The following is a 23391-nucleotide window of genomic DNA, read 5'->3' as shown; positions in this document are numbered from 1 at the left end:
GGAAGAGTTGAGTGGAAAGGAAATTCTATTAAAACTTTCATTTTTATATTTCCCTCTCTCCTCCCTTCATCTCACTGTTTCCTATAGTTTGTCTTTTATTTTTCACTTTACTTATATATTGAAGTTCTTATATAAGACGAATCATGTGATATTTAAACTTGTGTCTGATTTACTTCATTTAACATTATAGTCTAAGGTGCATCTATTTTCCTACAAATGACTCAAGTTTACACATCTATATGGTATAGTAGCTCTTAATTATGTATAAACATCATATTTTCTTTACCTAAACACCTGTTGATGGAATTTAGGCCACTTCCAAGATTTAGCTATTATGAATTGTGGTGCTATAAAATGGGAATGCAAGTACCGCTGTAATATGATGACCTTAACTCTTTCAGGAAGTGACCTAGAAGGGGAATAGAAGTATTCCTTTTTCACTGCAACAAAGCCAGCATTTGTTGTTCTTTGATTTCTTGATGATTCCCTTTCTTTGTGGGGTAGGATGATATTTCAGTGTTGTTTTAATTTGCATTTCTCAAGTGGCAAGATATACTGAATATTTCCGTAGAAAAATACGTAAGGAGTTAATTTTTAAGCAAGAAACAGTTTGCTGGCATTGTATGTTAAGCATCAAGCCCAGGATTTGCACAAGAATATAGGTTCCAAATTCTAACCAAGGAGGTACAAGAAATAGAAAAGGTCAAATTCTAACCATAATTTGATTGCTTTATCATAGTTTTAAAAATTGGTACTGGGAAATCTATCTGAGTTTTAGAACAGGAACATGTGCCTTTTGTGAAGTCATAGCTAGTACACCTGGTCTGTTAGAACTCTTGAAGCTATACTTTCTAGCCAGGGAATCAATATCCTAAACATAGTGTTTTTTGTCCCCCATTTCAAATTCATAGGAGACAATGATCTAGTATGGCTTCAGGGTCACATGGATGAACTGAAATTTAGCTTCTTTTCCCCTTCATTAAAGTACATCTGATATTTTTTATTTTTTATTTACAAACTTTCACCATTTTTTGAGCAATAAGTAATAGTGAGCAAAGTCATATACAAATAGAATTCTATGGCTAAGGTTCTCTAAAATGCCACAATGCAGACTATGCATTACTTATTTTAACCACTTTCAAGGGGGTGTCTTTTATATCAAAGATGCCATAATTTGCATTTTTATTAGTGTAATTTCCAGAAGAAAGCAGGAAAGTGTCCTGTTCCAATAAATCAGTCTAGTATGGCGACTTTCTTAAGGTGGTAATAAAATGATTTAAAGAAGCTATATTTTTTTCCTAATTCCCATAAAGGTGTCATATGGGCTAGTAGAAGCCATGATCTAATCATGCTCTGTAAGACTGTTTTCCATGCAATAATTCTATCTCTAAATTCTTGAACATTGCTTCACAGTAAAGAGCCACAAGTATTTCTAATTTTTTTTTTTTGGCTATTTCTCAGTGTTTCCATTTGCAGTAAATCTAACCTCAACTCAGATAAACATAAGGAAAAAATAATAATATATCTAGTGAAAACAGTATCTAAAACAGAAATGGTTGGCTGAGCTTTTATATACAGAAACTTATACCAGTTTTAAATGTCTAAAATTTCATTTTTCATGCATAATAATTCCTTGGCCTAGTTTTTTTAGTAGAGAGGTCCAATTATTTAACACAGTGAGGTAAGAATTGTCTCCTAAATTTGCTTCACCCTCTAAAATAAATTTATTCTCTGTATGTCACATAAAAGTGATTTTTAAGTATCACTGAATAAGTCAATAAATATTTTTTGGAACCAGTGACTATAGTAAAAGTCCCTATCATGCTATGAACACAATAAAGAATTTTCATCAAGAATTTTATACTTAGGTGGAAAAGAAAAATATTCAAATAATAATGGTAATCCAGTGTAATACAAAGTTCACTAAAGGTACATATTTTATCCAAACATATAGAAAGGAAGGAGTCAACTACAGGTGAGATATACATTAAGGTATCAAAGAAGCTTTCTTAGGAAAAGGCAAGCAAGCCTTTGTATTGACACATGAGTAAGGATTAGAGGGTGGGCAATGCTAGGGCATATAACAGCCCATGCCAAGAAACTCTGGGCACAGTAAATGACTTGACATTCAAGAAGTTCCAAATATATGCACATATAGTTAAAGAAAGTTGTACCAGCAAAAGGCAGAGATAGCGAACGAAGCACAGAGAGAGGAAAGTGATCAGAGATAGAAAGCATCACATTGCCTATGGAGGGCTTTTTATAGTTTGCTAAGAACTGAATTTCAATCTGCAGGCAAGAGGCATCATTGAAGGATCTTATGCAAGGATGTTATGCTCAGATTTCAGAGTATATCAGCTTTTTAAAGAATAATTATCTAATCATCTGGCAGAGGAACATAAGGAAATTCAGGTATAGACATGTTGAGGGGGACCTACAATATTTGGAAATAGAAATCCAGGTTGAAGATAAATCTGAGTCCTCAGGATATGAATAGTGGTAGCAAGTATCAGCACATATGAGAGGCCTTAGGCTGAGGGCTTAGGCAAGGGCCTTCAGACATATCCTTTGCCCTCTACAGGTTCTGTGGATAGAATTCAGAGGATCTTAAAAACATAAATGAAAAGAGAAAAATCATTAAATGAAATTTCCCTCAATCAATTTTAAATTATAAACAGGTAACAGGTAGGTAATTATAAAGGTAACAGGTCCCAAAAGTATTAGTAGAACCTATGATAAATTCACAATACTAGGGATCACCAATAGATAGCTCAGATATTTGCTAGTGACATTACAGTTTTTAAGATATACTAAAGTAAAATTTAGTTATTAATGCTTTAAAATTTTGGTTGCCATCACATCTATCAATAGATCTTGGTGTTTACTGTATTAATAAAAAAGCATTCTTTTTATCACAATTTTTAGAAATATATTAATAACTAACATAATTAATTTTCCATAGAATGTTATGTATTTCATTCAAGAAATTTGGAAACATTATCCTGAGAAAGTATCAAAAGGTCAGAGGGTCAGTGGTACAATTCAAGAACCCTTGGGTTAGTGTGAGAACAAAATCAAAAGAAGAAACCTGGGAAACATTTAAAGTAGTATGGTTTGCAGGAGGGAATGACCAACAATAATCAAGTTGAAAAGAGATAATAAAAGAGACAGAACAACCTATCAGCACAAGATCAGGAAGTTCACAGGTCAAAGTGATCAACAGTTTAGAAAAAATATTATACAAGGACTGAAATATTTTCCTTTCATTTACCAATACAGAGCTCTATCAGAGTTCTTTTGCTATATGCAATAGAATAAACTCTGTAACATAAAAGAAATATATTGAAAGATTATAAGTAACATAAAAGAAATATATTGAAAGATTATAAGGCAGGTCACAGAGTCCAAGGAAAAAAAATAGAAGAATTAGTCCAGAAATGACAGAAAAAGTGGATTCCCAGAGAAATTCCATCAGTCATGCCCTCAACTTTGTCTTAGCTTGACTTGAGGACTTGTGTCCATTTGTACCTGAACTGAAAGTTGCATCAAGATCTACAGAGAAGAGCAGTTCTCTAGATGGTACACTATCACCCAGAGGGAAAAGATGCTAGCTTGTAAATACATGTCCTCCTCAGAGAATCTCACTTTGATGAGAACAGTTTCAAAGTAAGAATCAGAGAACCAAGTAAAGCAGACTACCCTACACTTAGAAAACTGTCTTACACTTATATTAGCTGCCTGCTAGCTGGGTGTAGCGGTGCACACCTGTGATCCCATCACTCAAGAAGGTGAGGCAGGAGAATCACAGTGAGCTCAAGGCCAGCTCCATACTAGCTACATATGAGACTCTGCCTAAAAATAGAATAGAATAGAATAGAATAGAATAGAATAGAATAGAATAGAATAGAATAGAATAGAATAGAATAGAATAGAATAGAATAAAGCTTGGCTGTGACAAACAAGGAATGAAGTAAAAACAGGAAGGAAAGGCAGAATCCATTTGGATCTTCTTCTATGGAAAAGGTCTAGGAGGGACCAAGTCAACAGAAAAGACATATTCCTTACTTTTTCTTATTGGAATATTGTTATTAACTAAACTTCATACACATTAAAAAGTGATCACATGAGCAGAGTGCTTCCATCCTAGGAGGCCAGCCCAGGAATGGGTAGAGAGTTAAATGCATTGGTATTGTCAAGACAGCATGCAATTAAGAGTATTATGAATTTCTAATCCCTTCACTGAATGAGAGAATTTGTGCAAATCAAAAATCACAAGTTTTAATCAAATGGTAACCTAGTATTATGATATTTATAATCTACTTTAAAATGCTTCTGCAGAAGTAGTGTGAAATGTATGCAAATTGATTTTAATTTTATATCTAGGCTAAGTCAGCTAAAGTCATACATGCATAATCCAGGAATAGGGGCATGTGCTAGGCAGCATATTATCAGAGAGGGAGTGATCTTCCTCCTACTTCAGTCACTATCGGTTTAGCATTCAGCAAGTTAAAAGCTGGCAAAGGGTTTTACTTTGTGAAATTAAAGGTATCTAAGATGTGTGGGGTAACTAAAATAGTTCTGGAACACTTTCAAAAAGAAAGATTAAGAATTCTCTGATGAATCAACTTTGCACTGCTTTTGATGCCATCTGAAACATGTGATACACCCTCAGAGTATTAACAAATAGTAAATCATGATGAAAAGTATTATTGTGTAGGAATTAAGAGAGTTACAACACTTTTAAAAGCTTTAAAATGAAAAGAGTTTTATTCGGGAGAGCCTTGGGTAAGGTAAGAAGAAAGGGTTGAGTTCAACGGCAGGTCTCCTGCTAGTCTTGACCGTGCAAAGTTGTTTATGTGATGTGGTTATTCCTGTTCAATTTATGGGGAAAGCAGGGAAGCCAAACTAGAAGCTAGCACAAGAATTATTCAACCACTGATACCCCCACGCGTCTACAGTTGGAATGGAAATGCTTCTAAAATGAGGATGATGAAGAGAGGTAGTTTCCTTTGACTCTTCCTGAACAGGGGGCCAGGTGTTTCACACGTGTTGTCGCTAAGCCTCCCAATACTTAACAAAGCAAGTATCGTTTTTAAAAAGCACAGCTCTCAAAGGTTAGGCAACTTTCCTAGGTCCATAGGTACCACAGTTCATAGTGACACCAAATGCTGGACTCTGAAGATCTGACTGACCAAGCCTACACTCACCAGCATCCCAACTGCTGTCCTCGTGGGCATCAGTCCTCTAAGTCTTCAAGGGACACAGATTGCTGCTTTGCACTATGTGAACATTACTGTGAATAATAATGCAGTACTGTGGGCCACTGAATTAGAACTAGCTCCTGTCCACTGAAATTAATTTAGAAGACAAGTGAAAATCATTACTACACAAAAAAAGCAAAACAACAACAAAAAACATATTCAGGCCCTGAACTTGGCAACGTGCAATCCATTAGACTTCATATGAACTTTGGGAACTCACTGATCTTTCAAAATTTAAAAAGATCTTTACAAACTGTTTCCGTCTAGGATAACACATCCTTGTTCAATAGAGTCTCCATCCAGCACTCACTGCATTTTCTCCCCTTCTTCACCACAGCGCACTAGCTCCCACAAATTTAAAGTCAACCCACATTACATAGTGAGACCTAGTCTAAAAATAAAATAGAATGAAATAGAAGAAAATAAAATACTCAGCTGTGTCAAACGAGGAATGAAGTAAAAATATGGAGGAAAGGCAGAATCTCTTTGGATCTGTTTCTAACCTAGAAGAGATCTCAGATTATTTATGGATAGAGAAAGGACTCAAAGTGATAGAAGTTTAAGACCCAGAGGAGCTTTGAAATATAGGTTGAATCTGAGCAGAAAAAAAAATTACTATTGCCACTTACCCTGAGAGGCATTTATTGTTGCAGACACCATGCTAAACAGACTTCACTTGCATTATCCTTTAATACTGACAAGCATTCAAATAATTTTCTCTATATTATAGAATAACGAATTTAAAATAATAATTTTTAAAATTTTCCAAGGTCAAAAAGCTACACTGGCAAAGCAAGAAGCAGGAGTCTTCTTTCTGATTCTAAAACCTACATTTTTGACAATATTTTGCCTCTTTTCATAAGATCTAGAGAAACGACTTACGGTGGGGTGTTCCAGAAGGTGCTCCAGGGAGTAAGAAATGGATTTCCATGGCACGGCTTCACTTTTCTCTACAGGAAAGTACCAGCCAGGGGGTGAGAAATAGGAAGCTGGGAATGGCACAGTGAGGCTGATCAGGGAAAGATTGCTGCCATCCAGGCTGAGCACGGAAGAGAACTGGCCATGATAGGAAAAAACGAGTGAGGAACATGCTGAAGATCCACACACCGTCCTCCAGGGCTGCATAGGAAGCTTGTATAGTTTTTTACAGCTTCTTCACCAGATTCAACAAGCAACAAGGTTAGAAGAAATACATAATGAACCAAGTTCAAGTCCATCTTTGGCTATGTTACCGAGAGGGATGAAAATAAAGAAAATCTGCTATTATTCAGAGTAGTAATTTATTTGGCTCTAGAGCTCAGATTATCAGAGGTTACAATTATTATCCTACCTAAGGTAGTAGTAAATTAATACTTTAAAAATATTTATATACACACACAGAGCATGATTAAAAAAAACACAGTGAGTGACTGAATTTTTAAAAATTATTACAGTATAAAACATATTACCATAAATTCCCTTCAAAATACTTTCCCCACTTTGAACACAATTGTCCTATTGCTCTTGCCTCTTTCTGAAACAGTTCTGGAAGTCCTCTTTCTTTGCACTTCATGGCTGCCTCAATGTCCTGAATAATGAAAATTTCCTTTCACGGTCATTTTGAGTTTGGAGAAGATCTAGAAGATGCATGGTACCAGATATGGTAAATAAAGTGAATGCAGACACACCATAATGGATCTTTTTTTTTTTAACAGAAATTGCTTCATCAGAAATAATTTGGTATACAGAAGTCACAACTTCAGTGAGTATTCATTTACAAAATTAAATGTGGTCAACTTTCAACATCTCTCATTTCTATTTTCTAAATGAGTAACAACTTTCATTTCTTAGTCTTTGCATCTTAAAAATTCACAATTATCAAATACTATGTTTAGGAGAACAATACATCATAATCTTGGGTAACATGACTAAAATTTAGAAATGCCAAAAATTTTTTTAGGCTAGAGGAAAAAAGAAAAATTACTTAAAATCTATCTGTACATATAAAAGGCTTAAAGTAGAGATATAAAGTCCATACTTTAACATCTCTGTGGAAGCAATACTCTCTCACAAACATTTAAAATGTATAAAATTATTATAATCTGCCTGAAATCAAGTTGATCAGTTTTTAGTAGAAAAAAATAAATCATAGGAGAAAATAAAAGAAGATTCTGATTATATACCTTTTAAGTATATACTTATACATCACAGAAAATATCTGGGAAAACATATGTCAAATTGTTATTTACCTATGTTATTGAAAAATGATGGGCTTGGAGTTTCTACCCAGGGAAGAGGAGAATTTTACTTTTAATTTTGTATTACACTCCAGTGTTTTATATGTCTACACTATTCTTTTAAACCTCTGTCACTCATTTTATTTTATATTCATTTAATGTACTATTTTAGAATAATTCTAGATTTACAGAAAAGTTACAAATAATACAGTGTTCCCATAATATTTCTCACCTGTTTCCTCCATTATTGATATAATCCCATTACCAAAGTACATGTGTAAACACTATAAAACTGATCTTGGTTCATTACTATTTATTAAACTCCAGACTATTTAGATCTCACCAGCTTTTCTGTGGATTTCTTTTTCTATCCCAGGACCAAACTGAAGGTACCACATTGCATTTAATCATATCACGTCTCCTTAGTCTCTCTGGTATATAACAACTTCTCATGCTTTCCTTGTTTTTTACTATCTTGACAGATTTTAGGTAAGAGCTATGTTTTCCCAGGTTTCTCCACTGTAAACTTACCATTTATCCCTATCTATTTTTTGAAAGCAAGTCACTAAGTTTGGCCTAACCATAGGAGTAATTTAAGCTTTCTATAAGGAAAATTTGTCCCCTGCTTATTTGTTCAATCATTTACTTTTAGTAATAGGCACTCATGTATATTTGTCTCATACCTTAACTTATAACTCAAAACAGGATTATTTATTAGAGTGGACAGTAGAAGCTTTTTCAGCTTTGAAGCCCTGTTCCCATTTGAAATGCCCATTCTTTTGTATTTTGAACTCCACTTTCTGCGATTATGATGCTCATAGTCATCTTGAATTTTTCCCTGCCTTTGTCATAGAATTAATCATTTCAAGAGACCTGGTTCCTTTTATCAAAGAATGATGTGCAGGAACCAAGATCTGAGTAGTGTGTTCCTTCAACTACCTTTCAATAAGTTCCTTGAGGATTTGAGTTAGTGCATATGAAGCAATTTTTAACATAGCTCTTGATATATAAATGGAAGAAGACATGATTGTTATTGTTATTCACATTTATAATACATTTGCAATTTTCTAATCAAAATTGTATCTCACTAGTTGCTGCATCAGGCCCTAATGTGCCCTCAGATCTTTCTGTATTTCTGAAGATCAGGATCACATAAGGCCAAGAAGAGGCAGTCCTCCATCCCAGCCCCCCCGATTGCTTGACTATACAATATTTTTCTTCCAGTCTGGGACTAAACTCATGTCTCATTAAGTAAACTTACAGGCACCAGATAAAATATGGAATTACTGTTTCAGAAATAGTGGAGGATGACACAAAAAACCAAAAATGCCCTTTGGAAAACTTCTCAAAAGCATACATTGCTCTAACAGATATGACATTAAGACTGCACCTTGTCTCAGGAATCTGCCATTTCTCATAAATGTTTTTATTCCAAATTCTTTTAGTCATTTGCCTGTTTTAATAGCTAAACATGTAAATATTTATAGTTGATGTATACTATGATGGTTTCTAATAACAATACCATGATTGTTGCATGCCAAGCATATATCAGGCACCATTCTGGGAGCCCTGAGCAGTTTCAGTAAGTCTGCAAGACAGGCATTATCTTTTGGTTTTGTTTAGTTTTTATACCAAGAACTGAACTAAGGACATCGCAGTTGCCAGGCAAGCACTGTGCCACTGAGCTAAATCTCTGGCCCCATTATCTTTCCATTTTACAAATTTCAACAAATCTGAGCAACTTAGCCAAGTGCATGACGGTGGTAGCAAAAAAGCAGAACTCAATCCCAGATCTGTGTTTTACCAAATTCTATACTACTTGAAAAGTACTATACTTCTTAAAATACACTGTATACTACTACCCTTAATTGTTTAAAAACTGACTTTCATGACTTCTGACCTGTAAAAATTAGCATTTGTTACTTATAAAATAGTAAAGACCAATATTTTTATGATAATAAATAAATTATTCAGTTTAACTGCCTAAAATTGCTGAGATTTGGTCATTTTGACCACAAAAAAAAATGGGAATGTGATGTGTCAACTTAATTAAAATACACTCATTTATATTTTGCATGACTACCTGGAATAACAATGGGAATTTCTAGAGATTTCATACTCCATTGGAAGAGTAAAATAGAACCAAATGCTTTACTCACTCATTAACCATTTTATATATATTTAGTGGCTTAAAAAATAGAAAGCACACAAAGTTTCAAGATAAGGAAACTCTAGGCAAGGGCCGGGGAATTAGCTCAGCGCATAAGCGCCTGCCTTGCAAGGAGGCAGTCGTGAGTTTGATCCCCGGTACCGATAAAAAGGAAAAAGACAAAAAAAAAAGAAACTCTGGGCAAAAATGTGTTGCAAAAGATAATAACTTATTATTTTAAGTGAAACCTTACATGCTGACTACAGATTGACCACCAAGAATGCTGTGAATGCAAGCAATGAAACACAGCAGTGCAAAATATAAATGTTGCACAAACACTATTGTCTAACGTTTGTTCCAAAAAATGTATGTGAAATTCAAACTCCCAGGGTGATGGTATTAGCTGAGTCCTTTGGGAAGCGTTTAGTTCATGGTGGTGCACCCCTCAGGAATGTGATTAATGCCCATATAAGGGAGGTCTAAGTGAGACATTTTGTCCCTTCTATCATGTGAAGATACAGTTAGAAGGTGTCATCTGTCAACCAAAACATCAAAACATGGTCACTTGCCAGACACTGAATCTGCAACAGCTTGATCTTGGACTTTCTAACCCCCAGAACTCTTAGGAATGTTCACATTTATAAGCCACCAAATTTACGATATGGTATTATATAATCCTAAATGGACTGATAAAGTATTTTTATCTACCTGAAGGCATTAATCAAATATAAAATATTATTTGGAATATTTTTTGAAAATTGTAAGGTTGAACAATTGAAGGATACAGAGAACCCTCTAAATGAGGCATGAAATATTAGAGCTAATATTTAAAAGTTAAATTTAACTTTTTTGTTTCTCATAGAAGAAAACAAGGTTCAGGAAGATTATGTCAACATGTACTAAGGCTCTAGTTTCTCACTCCTAGTTGAGGGCTCACTAAAGTAGATAAGAGTAACATGCTATTGTAACATAATAATGTCTTTATATATTACAACTGACCATACCATATATTGCAAATGTAAGAAAATTCTCAGGTGACATAACTTTTATCTTTTAGCATCATGAAGTTGATAAAAAATATATTAAATGTTTTCTGATAATAAAACACTTAAAATTTAACATCATTACATTTCCCTATTCAGCCTATTAGCATAGTATAACCAGAATGCTTCTTGCTTCCAGGATGTTTTCCTAATTGCTTTTGGATATGGTTTGTGTTCTTAAAGAATAAGGCATCCTAAAAATAGTTTGTTGTCAAAATGGTTTGAATTTCAAGAAAAAGAAATCTCACATCTGTTCCCTGAGAAATAAGAGCCCCTTCAAAAGCATTATATTTAGAATGTGTCTTGATATTTAATTTAGCTGTAAATACCTATTATTAAAAGACAGCTTGTCTTAAGTACAAAATAAATTTCAGAAATAAGCTACCTTGATGATTTCCTTCATTTATGAGGCTATATGTTCTACCCAAACAACTTATTGAGTTCCTATGTTTTGCTTTATTTTTTATTATTAATAGCAGCAAGGAAGGGCCACTCCCTGGCTTATTCTCACTGAAGATTCTAAAATTCTACCAGTCTACCAGATTAACAGGCAATAATGTATTATTTAAAGGAGAATAAATGTTCTTAAAAGAGATTCAAATTCACAAACAAGAAAAAGAGACAACCACCAGAAGAAGAATCAACATATTTTTCAAGCGACCTACAAAACCCTAAGTCCCTTGTCCTCTAGAGGAGAAGACATCAGCATTGTCCATGCATACCCATGCTTTCAATGAAGAATTTAGAACAGCTGGGTGGAATACGTCCTAATCTTAGGCATGAGAGCTTCTTGGAATTCTATCTAGAATAACAAGAATCCCTTGGGGGTGTTTACTACCTTGAAGATGATCACTGCAAAAAAATTAATTTTCTGTATACTACTGAATACAATTATAGCACCTCCTCCATGGGTTATGTGGACCAATTTACTCTTGTCACTAATTTTATTGAGCGTGTACTATATGTCAGGTGCTACACTAGGGGCTAAGGCAATATCATTTACCAAAACCTACAAAAATTTCTACCTTGGTATGACTTACGTTATACCATTATACCAAGAGAGGAAAAATAAATAATAAGTAAAATACGTAGTTTTCAGGCAATAATAAATGCTATGGGGGAAACAGAAAATAAAATTAAATGATATATGTGTTTGGCAGAGAATAATCATTTGAAATGTACAACATTGTTTTTTCTTTTTGTTAATAAAATTCTGAAAGTAAGTTCCTTGGTTTTATGACTAGAGTCAAAGTGTTTTTTTCTTGGAATTTTATTTATTTATTTGTGTATTTATTTTGGTACCAGGGATTCACTTGCCAGACAGGCAATGTGCCACTGAGCTGTATCCTCAGCCCCTCTTGGCGTACTGAGTACATAAAATAATAATTTTATCAAGTGCTCACTTTGTGCCAACAACTTTCCATAAAAATACATCATTTTGTCCAATACACTGGTTATTTTCCCTACTTTATATTTGGGAAAAATATCTAAGAACCACAAGATCACAGGTCTAATAATTTAAGAGCTAGGCATCAGAGGTAAATATATTTAGCTCCAAAATCCATCTTGCAAGGGTCTGTTTTCATTGAACGTTTAGGTGCAAAGCATCAGACAACAGAGTAAGTCAAGAAGGGAAACGTAACTATTAGTAATAGTACTTACTATCCATACCCTGTCTACCTTCCTCACCACCAATCTCCTGCCCAGAGAATATCAGTCCGTCCATGTACATACATGGAAACTGACGGAAGCCTGTCATTTGGTATAAGATACTGCACAACTAAAAAAATTCACCTTAGATTTGGTAATTTGGAGTTTCTGTCACCAGTTGAGGCTTCAGACTATTGTTAAAAAGGACACTTTGTTTTCTCAGCAAGCTGGTTAACAGCATTTACTTTACTACTTCTTGTTCTGGTATCATAGCATGTATGTATTACATTTAGATAAAGATGATATTAAGCTAGACATGGTGCTACACACCTGTAATCCTAGCACTCAAGAGGCTGAGGCAGGAGGATGTCTGACATCAAGACCAGTCTGGGTTACAAAGTGAGCTCAAGGCCAGCCTAAACTGCATAGAAAGACCCTAAACTGCATAGAAAGACCCTAAACTGCATAGAAAGTTGGCACAAAGTGAGAATTATTAACCCTAATAATGACAATGATTCGTGCAAGCCTGTCTCATAAATTTGCACTGAGAAGGCCCCAAGGTGACAGTGATATGAGACTGGCTTATCTTCTATTAAGATAGAAGAACCAGAGATACTACAATGCTAAGTGAAAAACTCAGACACACAAGTTTAAATAACACATGAATTCTTTTATATGACAAACCCAAAATATAAAATATAGATAATAGGAAATAGGTAGACATATCTTTTGCAAATGGAAAAGGGATCAATGGGTGAAGGAAGGGAAAGAGGATAAAGAAAAGGATTAAAATGTATTGTATACATGTACCAATTCTTCACAAGGAATGTAAACATTACATACTACAAACATGCACTAATAAAAAATGAAAAAAAAATCTAAGAATCAAAGAAAAACATCATGTATCTATTACACAGTATCTCTTATTTTCCTAAAAAGTAAACTTTAATAAATAAAGCTAAGTATAAGGATTTGTTCACCCTCATGGTAAATAAACCTAATAATGACAATGATTCATGCAAGCCTGTCTCATAAATTTGCACTGAGAAGGCCCCAAGGTGACAGTGATAGAAGACTGGCTGAAGTAGAAACCAATTATGAGCTCTAAGGATTGAAAAGCTGAGAGTGGAAGAAGAAATGATGATTCTGAGTGGGCCAGCAAAGTGGGCCACGTATTTTAAAAACACTTAAATCAAGAAGTTGGATAAAGAGAAGAGAAGACGAAAGGGCAACCACAGATATGCCTGGAGCTTCATTTCAGGGTATGTCCAGAACAAGGACGTTTACAAGCACAGCCCAGATGACACTGTTAAATATGTGAAAAGCTCTCCAGCTCAGACACGTGTGTCCCTATGGTTGCCCTTATTTATAAATCTTTTGTTTTCCTTTAGCACATGATCTTGCACATGGTAGACACTTGATACATTTGTTAATTGTTAACTACTGGTGCCATTTTCTGAAACATCTGGTTTTATGGCTTATACAATGCTGGCCATGGGGAAGATGCCAGGATTCTTAAGGTATACAGAGCAAGGGTATGAGTTCCTGGGGCTTGATCCTTAAAGAAATTCCCCTCTCAGGCTTCCAAGAGTGAAGTGCCCCTGAAGGGTTTGTCAAGTTCTTACATAGTTAAAAAAGAGAAAAACAACATCAACAAAAGGATTACCCTTTTCCTGTGACGCAAGTGCCGGTTATCAATTTTCTAACAACTCTCTGCAAATTTGTAGATTAATAGATTAATTCAGCCACTTTTCACTATGAAAAGAAGAATGAGAATTCTTTGCCTACCTAAGATTCAGCAGCCAGTGAGCAGCGTCTCATTATTTTAAACAGAAAGGGTGGATCCAGACTTCAGATCATTAGCATGGCTGTAACAAGCATGCTAGAGAAAGGTTCATTATAAATATTGACTGTAATTTCCTTTTTAATTAAAAAAGTGAGCTCTTTCTGTAGTAATATAATCTCAAATTATAAGCCCCAGACCCCTGGAGAGATAAAACAGAAGGAAAAAAAAGGATAGTTCTTTAAAAAAAAAAAAAAGCAGCATAAATATGTTGTATAATTTAAATGAGAGTTAAACAATGAGGCGGGAAAAATAACCAAGTAATAAACAAATAGCAAGAGAATTAATATAAGCATTGAACCAATAGGATGGTTAATTAGCTTGCTCTGCAAAGATTTTATTTCTCCCCTGAAAGCAATGATAGTGACAAATAAACCTAACCTACCAAATAGCTTCAGGTATAATGTAACATGTCCCCCATTGGCTATAGACAAAATACTGCTGAATTACTGTGCACACTGCTAAATTACTATGGGATAAAAGTAGCTGCGTTTTGCTTAGGGTTGTTTTGACAACAGTGGTCCCTTAAATTTTAAGCTACATAATTTCTGTTTCATTGGTCCACAATTGGGAGGTAAGGGAGCCTCAAACTCAAATACATATACAGAGGGCTCAAGTAGTACCGTAGGGGTATTTAAAAGGTCATAACAGGACTGGTTACATAATGTATAGGGTAAAATGTAAAGTGAAGATGCAAAGTCCCTTATTCAAAAATTAGAAAGAACTTCAAATTGCCAACAGAAGAAAATTAAATTGTTTGGAGCCAAATGCAGGGATCTCTGCAAATGGCACAGATTGTATGACATGAAACCTTGCCTAAGACAATACAAAACAAGCTTCAGGCCAGGCTCAGCTCATGCATTTACCATTTCCAGATCTTGTGCTAAAGGTTTCATATTTTCACCCTAGCTCCCCTTGTGACACAAGAACAGAGTTGCAAAATGGCTGTAAGGGTTTGAAACATGCCTTTTGATTGAAGAGCATGACTTTGGCTTACAAGGAAAACAAAGCCTCTCCTTTATCCTCACAAAGTTTTAAAACTTACTTGAGGATTTTGATGGTAAACGGTATATGCTTGCGAAGAAGAAATCGTATGCCTCATTCATTCAAAATACCTAAAAGTTTGTCACTATCCATAAACTCCTATAAAAAGTAATATTCTTCTGAAAAACCTTTCATCTCATGGTCCATCTGCAGATTTGGGAAGCCGTAATTACTATCAAAGATGGAGATACAGTCAGTCTACAAGTGATTTATTTTTGTCTGCTTAGATATACCAAACTGTATGTACCCTATACAAAAATGAATGTGCACCTGGATATTTTCATTAAAATACAACTATAGTTTAAATACACTAGTTGAAATGATAGTTTATAGACAGTGCTTCCTATTTGAAGTGATGTTTATAAGGCATGCTGAGGTCAATGCACAAGACTGGGACCTGTTTGCAATATATCTCCACCAGGATGTTAACAGAAATGCTCAATTTAGAGGGCTCTCTAGAAAAGCAACTTGAAATATGAGAAATATCTTTCACAAAATTTTTAACATCTATCATTAGTTGACCTGTTAAATACATTTCATATTTCTACATGTCAGTGTTATAAAATGAGATAGATATATATTTCCTAGAATACCCAATATCAAATAAATGTTAGTTGCCACACTGGCTTTATGTATACATTCTATGTATAGATATGTTAGATTGTAATCTAACCCAAACAGGGAAAAAAGGCAATTAGTCAATGCAGAGGGTTTACCTCCATATATAAATCACAGGTACGTATATGTGCAGAGATAACAAGTTTATTTATTAGTATATGGAATAGAAATAAGTAGAAATACTATTATAGTTCCAGAGGGAAAATATTCAACTATAAATTTAGCTGAGGTTTTTCTTTTCTCTCCCTCTAGAACGTACTAGGAAAAAGTATTTTAGTCTGTTCTTTGTTTTTGCTATGTTTTCTAACAATTTCTGGCACATAGAAGATACTCAACAAAATATTTGTTGAATTTAATTGGATCTCTAGGATCAAAACAAATTGCCTTTCACTGATCCTATGACCGGAAATCAGAGACAACATAGCAGCACCACTAACTTCCCTAAATCTCATTGGATATTTTATTCCCAAATTGATTCCTAACTCCTATAGTCACAGTCCCTAGAAGCTCTGTTGCTCTCTGTTCAACCTCTCATCCCTGTACCTTATACTTTCATGAGTTTAGGCCTTTATGGAACAGGCGATGACAAAGGTTAACCTCTTCCCAGAAAGGAGAAATGGCCAATAAGCCCCATGGGATAATATTTCTAAGTATTCATCATCCAAGAATCAATACCAGTATGCTGTCAGTGTGTGCATTAGCCCCACACTTAAACAAAGAACAGCCCTTAGAGCCCAGTAATGACACTGGGCGTGGATAGCTGGGGATGGGCAAGATGATGCAGAGATGACTGTCTCAGCTCTTCTCAAACACAAAGCTTCCAGGATGTTGCACAAGACCATTACAGTATTCTTGTGCTTAGTCAGAAAGAGACAACATTTGGATTTGTCCACTGATACACTCATCAAAATAAACCCTTTTTATCTTCTTGACTCAAGACATAAATTCACATTACACCTTCCAGATTGTGAGAGAAGTTTGTTTCTATTACTTGCCTTCCTGGTATTGCTGTGGAATGCAACCTCTAAAGGAAGCACACTGTTACACATGTAACTGATAAGGCAGGTACAATAAACTTGAATCATTACTGTCTCAGGTAAAATCTGCCTTGGGTGAAAATCTATCATGCCCACACTCATTCACATAGCATTTTCCATGCACAGATCTGATAAAACAAATATATCAAGGGAGGGTAATGGCAAAAGATCTGAGCACTATTAAATATACATTACTTAAATCTTTAGGATCAAAGTAAATATTCACATCTCATTGAGATTCATGCTCATCTTTCCAGTAAATTGATCTTAATGTAGTAAATGTGATTTTCTACACATAAATTCTGACTTTTCCAACTAACGTGAAGATGAGTAGGGAATGTGCAAGGAGATACAGGTGACTGATTTTTATAGTACATACATTTAAGATGTCACAAAACAGGGGTGACTGTGGGCCCACTCCAATCACTTAGTGACCCTAGCCAAGTTTATAGCCTAAGAATTTTTACAAAATTTAAATGTACATACATAATTCTATAAAGTAATACTGTTATTCTCTACTTCTTAATGTCATTACAAGGATTAACTAATATATACACAAAATTTAGTCCAATAGCTGATACATAATAAGAACTGAATAAATTATACCTATTATTGATTATAACAATAATTACTATTATCACCACCATAACCTAGTTATCATCAAAGAATTAACTTCTTGGCAACTTTGAAATTCAGTAATGAAAACTACAGCCAAATTAACTTACTGTGAGACTTTATGGTCTAAACTCGACCACACAGTAAACATGGTCTTTATCTTTCAGTCATTACTATAAAATAAAATTCTTTACATTCTAGAAAATTTCAGTGAGACACTAATAAATGTAACCACAGAGGAGCAATCTCTCCCTTTCCCTACACACACACACACACACACACACACACACACACACACACACACACACACCATACACCCCTTGGGGATATATTATATGTAGCCTTAGCCAGTAATTAAGACACACACACAGCTAATCAAGAAGCAGCACAGGCTGTGGCCCTCTGAGAAGAAATAGAGTACCAGTTTGACAGCTTCCATAGCAAGGGCTTTGTTCTAGAGTAAAAAGAGCACAAAAGCATAAAGTTGTGGCACTGTAACAGCATTTTGACATTTGTGGGGGCTGGGAGGCTCACAGGCTTGTCTGAATGGAGGCGATGTTCCTCTAGATAACTGCAACAGCCCACACCCACAAGTGCCCTCCTCCACCCTGAAAGCATGACTTCACTTTCTAACCCTTCCCTTAAAGAATCTGGCCCCGCGACTTCCAGTAATTGTACAAATCACCCATGATGAAACAGCTGAGAGCAATGTTAGACAAAAGAGACAAGAATTAAACAAATAGAGAACTCATTAAAATGCCGCCTTTGATTTTTTTTTTTTTTTCTCCTAGCAATTCATGTTACCGAATGAGTCCTTCTTCATTGAAGCAGTACTTTAGGAGAATTGTAATAGGCATTGAGTGTTTTCTCCAGACTTATACTCAAACTACTAAATATATTTGCCCTTCCCCCACTCCCATCTAGCACTCCTCCCTGTCACCTTAGAGCTTCTGACTTAGCTGTGTTCACACCCAGCAGTCCCAGCAGAGCTTTCTGCTCACAATATGCGACATAAAACCGCAGGCAATGAACAATTCATGATGCTAAGTGCTTGTGATAAAGCCAGGCTGAGCTGACCTCTTCCATCCCACACAGCTGCACATCAGCCTTATAAGCTTAAAGGACTGAGAGTAGCATGTGTGTGATGTGGAATAAACAAACTAATTAAATCCAAGGTCTTTCACTCAAGCTAGTAACTAATGGGACCAATATGCTTAACTCTATACAAAAAAAAAAAAAACGAAAAAAAAAAACACTGCATTTCTGCCTTCTGTGATATATCTGTTTCAGACTCAATACACAGCTTAAAAAAAAAAGCCAAGGTTTCCATTCTGCCCTGTAATACTTTTCAAATACACAGTATCAACTCCACAGCACTGAGCAACAAGACCACTCCCTGATTCTAAGTGGACATACTGATCCACTGAACTGCCTCCTTCTTTCTGCCCCCTGAAACACAATCAGTTGCACCAGGGAAATCCATTTTACTTTCCAAAACAAAAGGCAACATATTGCCCCTTATTGACTACATATTTTAGGGAGAAAAAATGATGATGAAGCATTTAAGTAGGGACCTAAGAATGATACATTTTATCATTTTTATTTCTGTTTCAGAATTGAGTTGAGGTTTTGACTAAGTCAAGAGATCTGTATTCCCCACAGTGATTGAAGAGTCTGTTATTTATTCATCTTATCAGATTTTGATTAAAGTTAAGCAAGAGATGGCAGCACCGCTACCACTTGAGAGGCTCTTCCAGGGTTATCCTTGGCAGCAACTGCCGCAGAAAAGAGACTTGTTCCCTTCTTAGTTATAAGTCACCCTGGAAACAACTCCATCGATTTCAGAGACTAACTAGAGATGGTAAAATATCAGGGCACTCTTTCTAACTATGGAGGACACTAACTGAAAACTACCATATAAATCAAAAGCGCAAATAGTATCATTTTGTTTAAATCTCCATGCTTATCACAAATTCTATCTTGAACATGCAAAAAAAAAAACCTTTCACATCAGGATTGTCAAATGCTTATTCAGCATTCATTTTTTGCCATGAAGAAATTGAAACCCAACCAAGGTAAAAACTGAATTTTACACTGAAAATCACTAAATATTTTATAAATAACAAAAGTGAATAAGGACCAATTAGCCCTACCTCATTAAAAAAAAAAAGAAACATACATTTACAATATGTAAATACTGTGAATTACTCATTTTAGAGCTTATTTGGGATTTTGAAATAGAAAATTATCTTATATTTATAAAAAAAATTCTATGAGAATACTAAAAATAGCAGATGTAGTTACAGCAGGAATATTCTCCACATTTTGATTCCTACATGACTCTTACAGGCCTTTGTCTTAACCCGGCAGCCTGAAAAACAGATTTAGGCAAAACAAGCCTTCTTTCCTCAATCCATTTTAAGCAGAAACATCCCCCATCTCTCCTTAGCAGACATGGACTAGCGAACGAAAAAGGCATGCAATTAAGGCCCAGACATTTAACACTCACCATCTCCTGCTCCCACCGTCTTCTTTTGATGTTTACGGCACATCTGTAGGATGCAATACTAGGAAATGCCTTGTTTGACCTGCTGCATGATGCTGTGACATCAGTTCAGATGATGCAGCTCATTATGGGAAAGACTGCTGTTGCTATGGCAACTGGGATGTGCTAGGAATCCTTGCTGCATTTCTAGTGGAGCATGAGACAATACGGAAGCCCAGTAAGAAACAGACAATATGCAAAATTAGACCAGAGGAAGAGGGTTTCTCATTGGACTATAATCCATAACTTTAAAAGGGATTTCCCTGAAAATACTTAGAAAAAAAGAAAATTATCCACCCCCACTTTGTTGTTATACATTTAGGAAAAAGTACAAGAAAAATACTGATTTAGTATTAAACAAAAATTAAAATGAATATTGCTTAGAGAATTTAATCTCTTTATTTTCTGGATAGCATACTTATATCTTTCCCAAAGTTATTAAAAGGACTTTTTGCTCATCTGTCAAAGACCAAAAGAACAAAGTAGGGAGTGAATAAAACTTTTTAATGGAACATAAATTGCTAACCAAATGATTCTAATTCTAAAGAAAATAGGCTATAATTCTCAAAACATTGCCAAATACTTGGCTAAATAAATTTTCCTTGATCATTTTCTCTGGTGGACACTAACACAGGACCTTCTCATGCAGAGTAACTCAGCTCTCAGCTAAACTTCAAGCAGCAATGAAATGAGGTCTGGATTCTATGGAGCACACCACACCACTCTAGAGACCCTTGCCTTGACCTGCAGAGAACTCTATCTACCTGTGGCCTAAAGGTAAGTCTTTTCTGTAACAAATTTAGCAGTAGAAAGAAATGGCAGGCATGCTAGAACCATTCTAAGCCATTGGCATTTCAAATATTTGGGGTCTGCTTTCTTGTCTTTGGAGAAATAAAACTTCCTGCCACACAGGAGATTACTCATGCCCCTCCCCCACAGGAGCTGGACCTGTGAAAGCTACATTTAAACAAGACACAGTGCACTCTTTCTCCGGTTGTTAAGCAAAAAATAAAAGAAAGAAAGAAAAGCAAGTCTAAATTACTTCTTTCCAATCCTGAGCAGCAGCAAATATCACGTGATGACAGATGGGCAAAGGAGACACAGACAGAGCAATCCATCTCTTACATATTTAATACTTGCAGGTCACTGATAGAGACAGAGTCAAGCTAACCTATATTCATTCTATCTTCAGAACTCTGGGGAAAAACATTTTAAAAGTGTAAAATATAAAGTGACAATTATGTTGTCACCTACTTGGGATTATAAACAGCACTGTTAATCAAGAACCTGAGGGTGGGGATGAGTGACAGAAAAAATTCAGGCAGTGGTTTTGTAAATCGGAATTGATAAAATGCTGACAAGATCCTAGCATCACCATCAACCTTGCACAAAGCACCCCTTCCCCGGATGGGAAGCCGGGATTGTTAGGAGTCCAACAGCAAAAGGTGAAGCTGTCTTTCCAGTTACCTGCGCAGTCAACAGCAGGGTGAGTCTGACTCCCTCTTTTTGTCTCAGACGATATGACACACACACCAAGGAAGGTTAACAAGCAAATTCCAGTGCAAAGAGCACTAACCTGGGATTCAGCAAACTCAAGTTCTTGCTGTGTGACTTTGGGCCAATAATTACCCCTTCTGGGTCCCAAGTATTTCTTTAGAATTGGATTTAGTGAATAACCATGACTTTAGTGTTAATGATGGACTTTTCTGTGAATAATGGAACCCTTTCTTTTAATAATAGAGTTAAAGCCAGATTTCTTTGATTGAGTAGAGATACGAACACTGCTGGCCCTTCTCACGACCTCTCCCCGAAGTTTGTCTGTCAAAACTGACCCCTGCAGGTATCTCTGAAGAACCCCTCACAGAAGGGTTGGAGAAGATAGAAAAGTCATAGATCTGGAAAAAGAAATGAGACTTTCCAGAGCTGAAATCCCATGGTTCTATAAAGAGGAGGGGCAGGGTGGGATCAGGTGTTCCACACTTGAATGTAGCTTCTCAGGAGGAGAAAAAATCATATTAGTCTCCTTTGCCAGCATCAGGTCATCTATTTGGTGGAAAAGAATGAATGGCTCATCAATTCTAAGGTCAGGCCTGCTTAATAACCTGAAGGAGGTGAATAACTAGCCTACAAATTGGCCCAGATTGACTGAAAAAGGTGATCTTTTTCCGCAGAAGCAAGTCATGAAGTGTTTCCTTGCTTTGTGAATAGACCAGTGATAGTTCACTTTGGAGTTCCCAATTTTGCCCTGTGCTCCTAGGTCTCTAATTCTTGGAATTGTTTTGCGAGTTGCATGTTACAACATATTCGGGAGTATTTTGGAAAACAGAACCTTATTAATGGTATCATTAATGGCACGTTCGCCCTATTAGTGGAAGTTCTTCAGCTCTCAGATTCCAGACTTTGGGATTAAATCAACAGCAAAATCTATACACCTATCACAAAAGACCTCCTGCCCAATACTCAGATACTTCAGATATGGTCACAAAAAAGTAAAAGGCAGGGGTCCTCCAAGAGGACAGGTCCAGGGCCACACAGAACAAACAAATAAGAACAAAATCAGGACCAGATCAATAAACCGAAGCAAGAAGCTTCATTCATACATAAGCAACCAGAAGATTTCAGAACTGCTGTGAGAAGCCTTAAAAATCATGAAAAATAATTTTAAATATAATATAAACAGTTGATCAAATGACTCTAATTCTAAAATAAATAGACTTGAAAATATGGCAAACCTCATAACATGTGTTTCACATTTTGCCCCTGGCTCTGTGCCATCAAGAAATCCTGGACTTTCCACTGAATCTAGAGAATAAAAGGCATGATAGGTAGCTCTCTTGGAACACATGCTCTTTGGGTGTCAGCCAGACAACTGTGGTAGTTAGTAGAACAGCTCCCCAATAACCATATTCTCCTCTATGTCCCAGGCATACTCCAAAGACTTACCTCTGTGAGGGCCTCACTAATAGAATGGAAGTGGAAGTGGAAATCATCATATACAAAGGTGGTGAAGAGTAAATTTCTCTTCTTATTTCCCTTCCTTGCTTGCTGGACGCAAAGAATCCAGTGGAACTCTGAAGTTCTGAAAACTAATGGACCCATGCTGTGGATAGAGCCTGAGTCCCTGAATGACTATATGGGGTTAAGCCATGCTCTTCCAGCTATCTATTGATCTACCTGGACTGCAATGAGTGAAAAAGTAACTTTTACTATGGTAAGCCACTGAGATTTTGGAGTAGTTTATTAGGATAAATGTTTAGTCATAGATAAACTTATTATAATTTAATAAGGCAAAAAATTTTATAAAATAAATCATATATATTTATTATTATAAACTGGAAACTTAAAAACAAATACCTGTATTGCAGATCTT

General features: G+C 35.7%; 1 protein-coding gene across 2 annotated transcripts in view; it reads right to left on the bottom strand.

The window, feature by feature from the left end:
- Positions 1-20141, bottom strand: part of Akap6 (A-kinase anchoring protein 6) — a 466251-nt gene extending 446110 nt beyond the window's left edge. For both annotated transcript variants that reach the window (XM_063246541.1, XM_063246546.1), the window contains exon 1: positions 19986-20141. The gene's annotated coding sequence lies outside the window, so the exon portion shown is untranslated. The remainder of the gene's footprint in view (positions 1-19985) is intronic.
- Between the last annotated feature and the right edge of the window lie 3250 nt (positions 20142-23391).

The sequence above is a fragment of the Cavia porcellus genome, unplaced genomic scaffold (genome assembly GCF_034190915.1).
Source record: "Cavia porcellus strain 051 isolate PalLab524CR breed Dunkin Hartley unplaced genomic scaffold, mCavPor4.1 scaffold_1, whole genome shotgun sequence".
NCBI classification, from domain to species: domain Eukaryota; kingdom Metazoa; phylum Chordata; class Mammalia; order Rodentia; family Caviidae; genus Cavia; species Cavia porcellus.
This window is presented reverse-complemented; position numbering and strand designations above follow the sequence as displayed.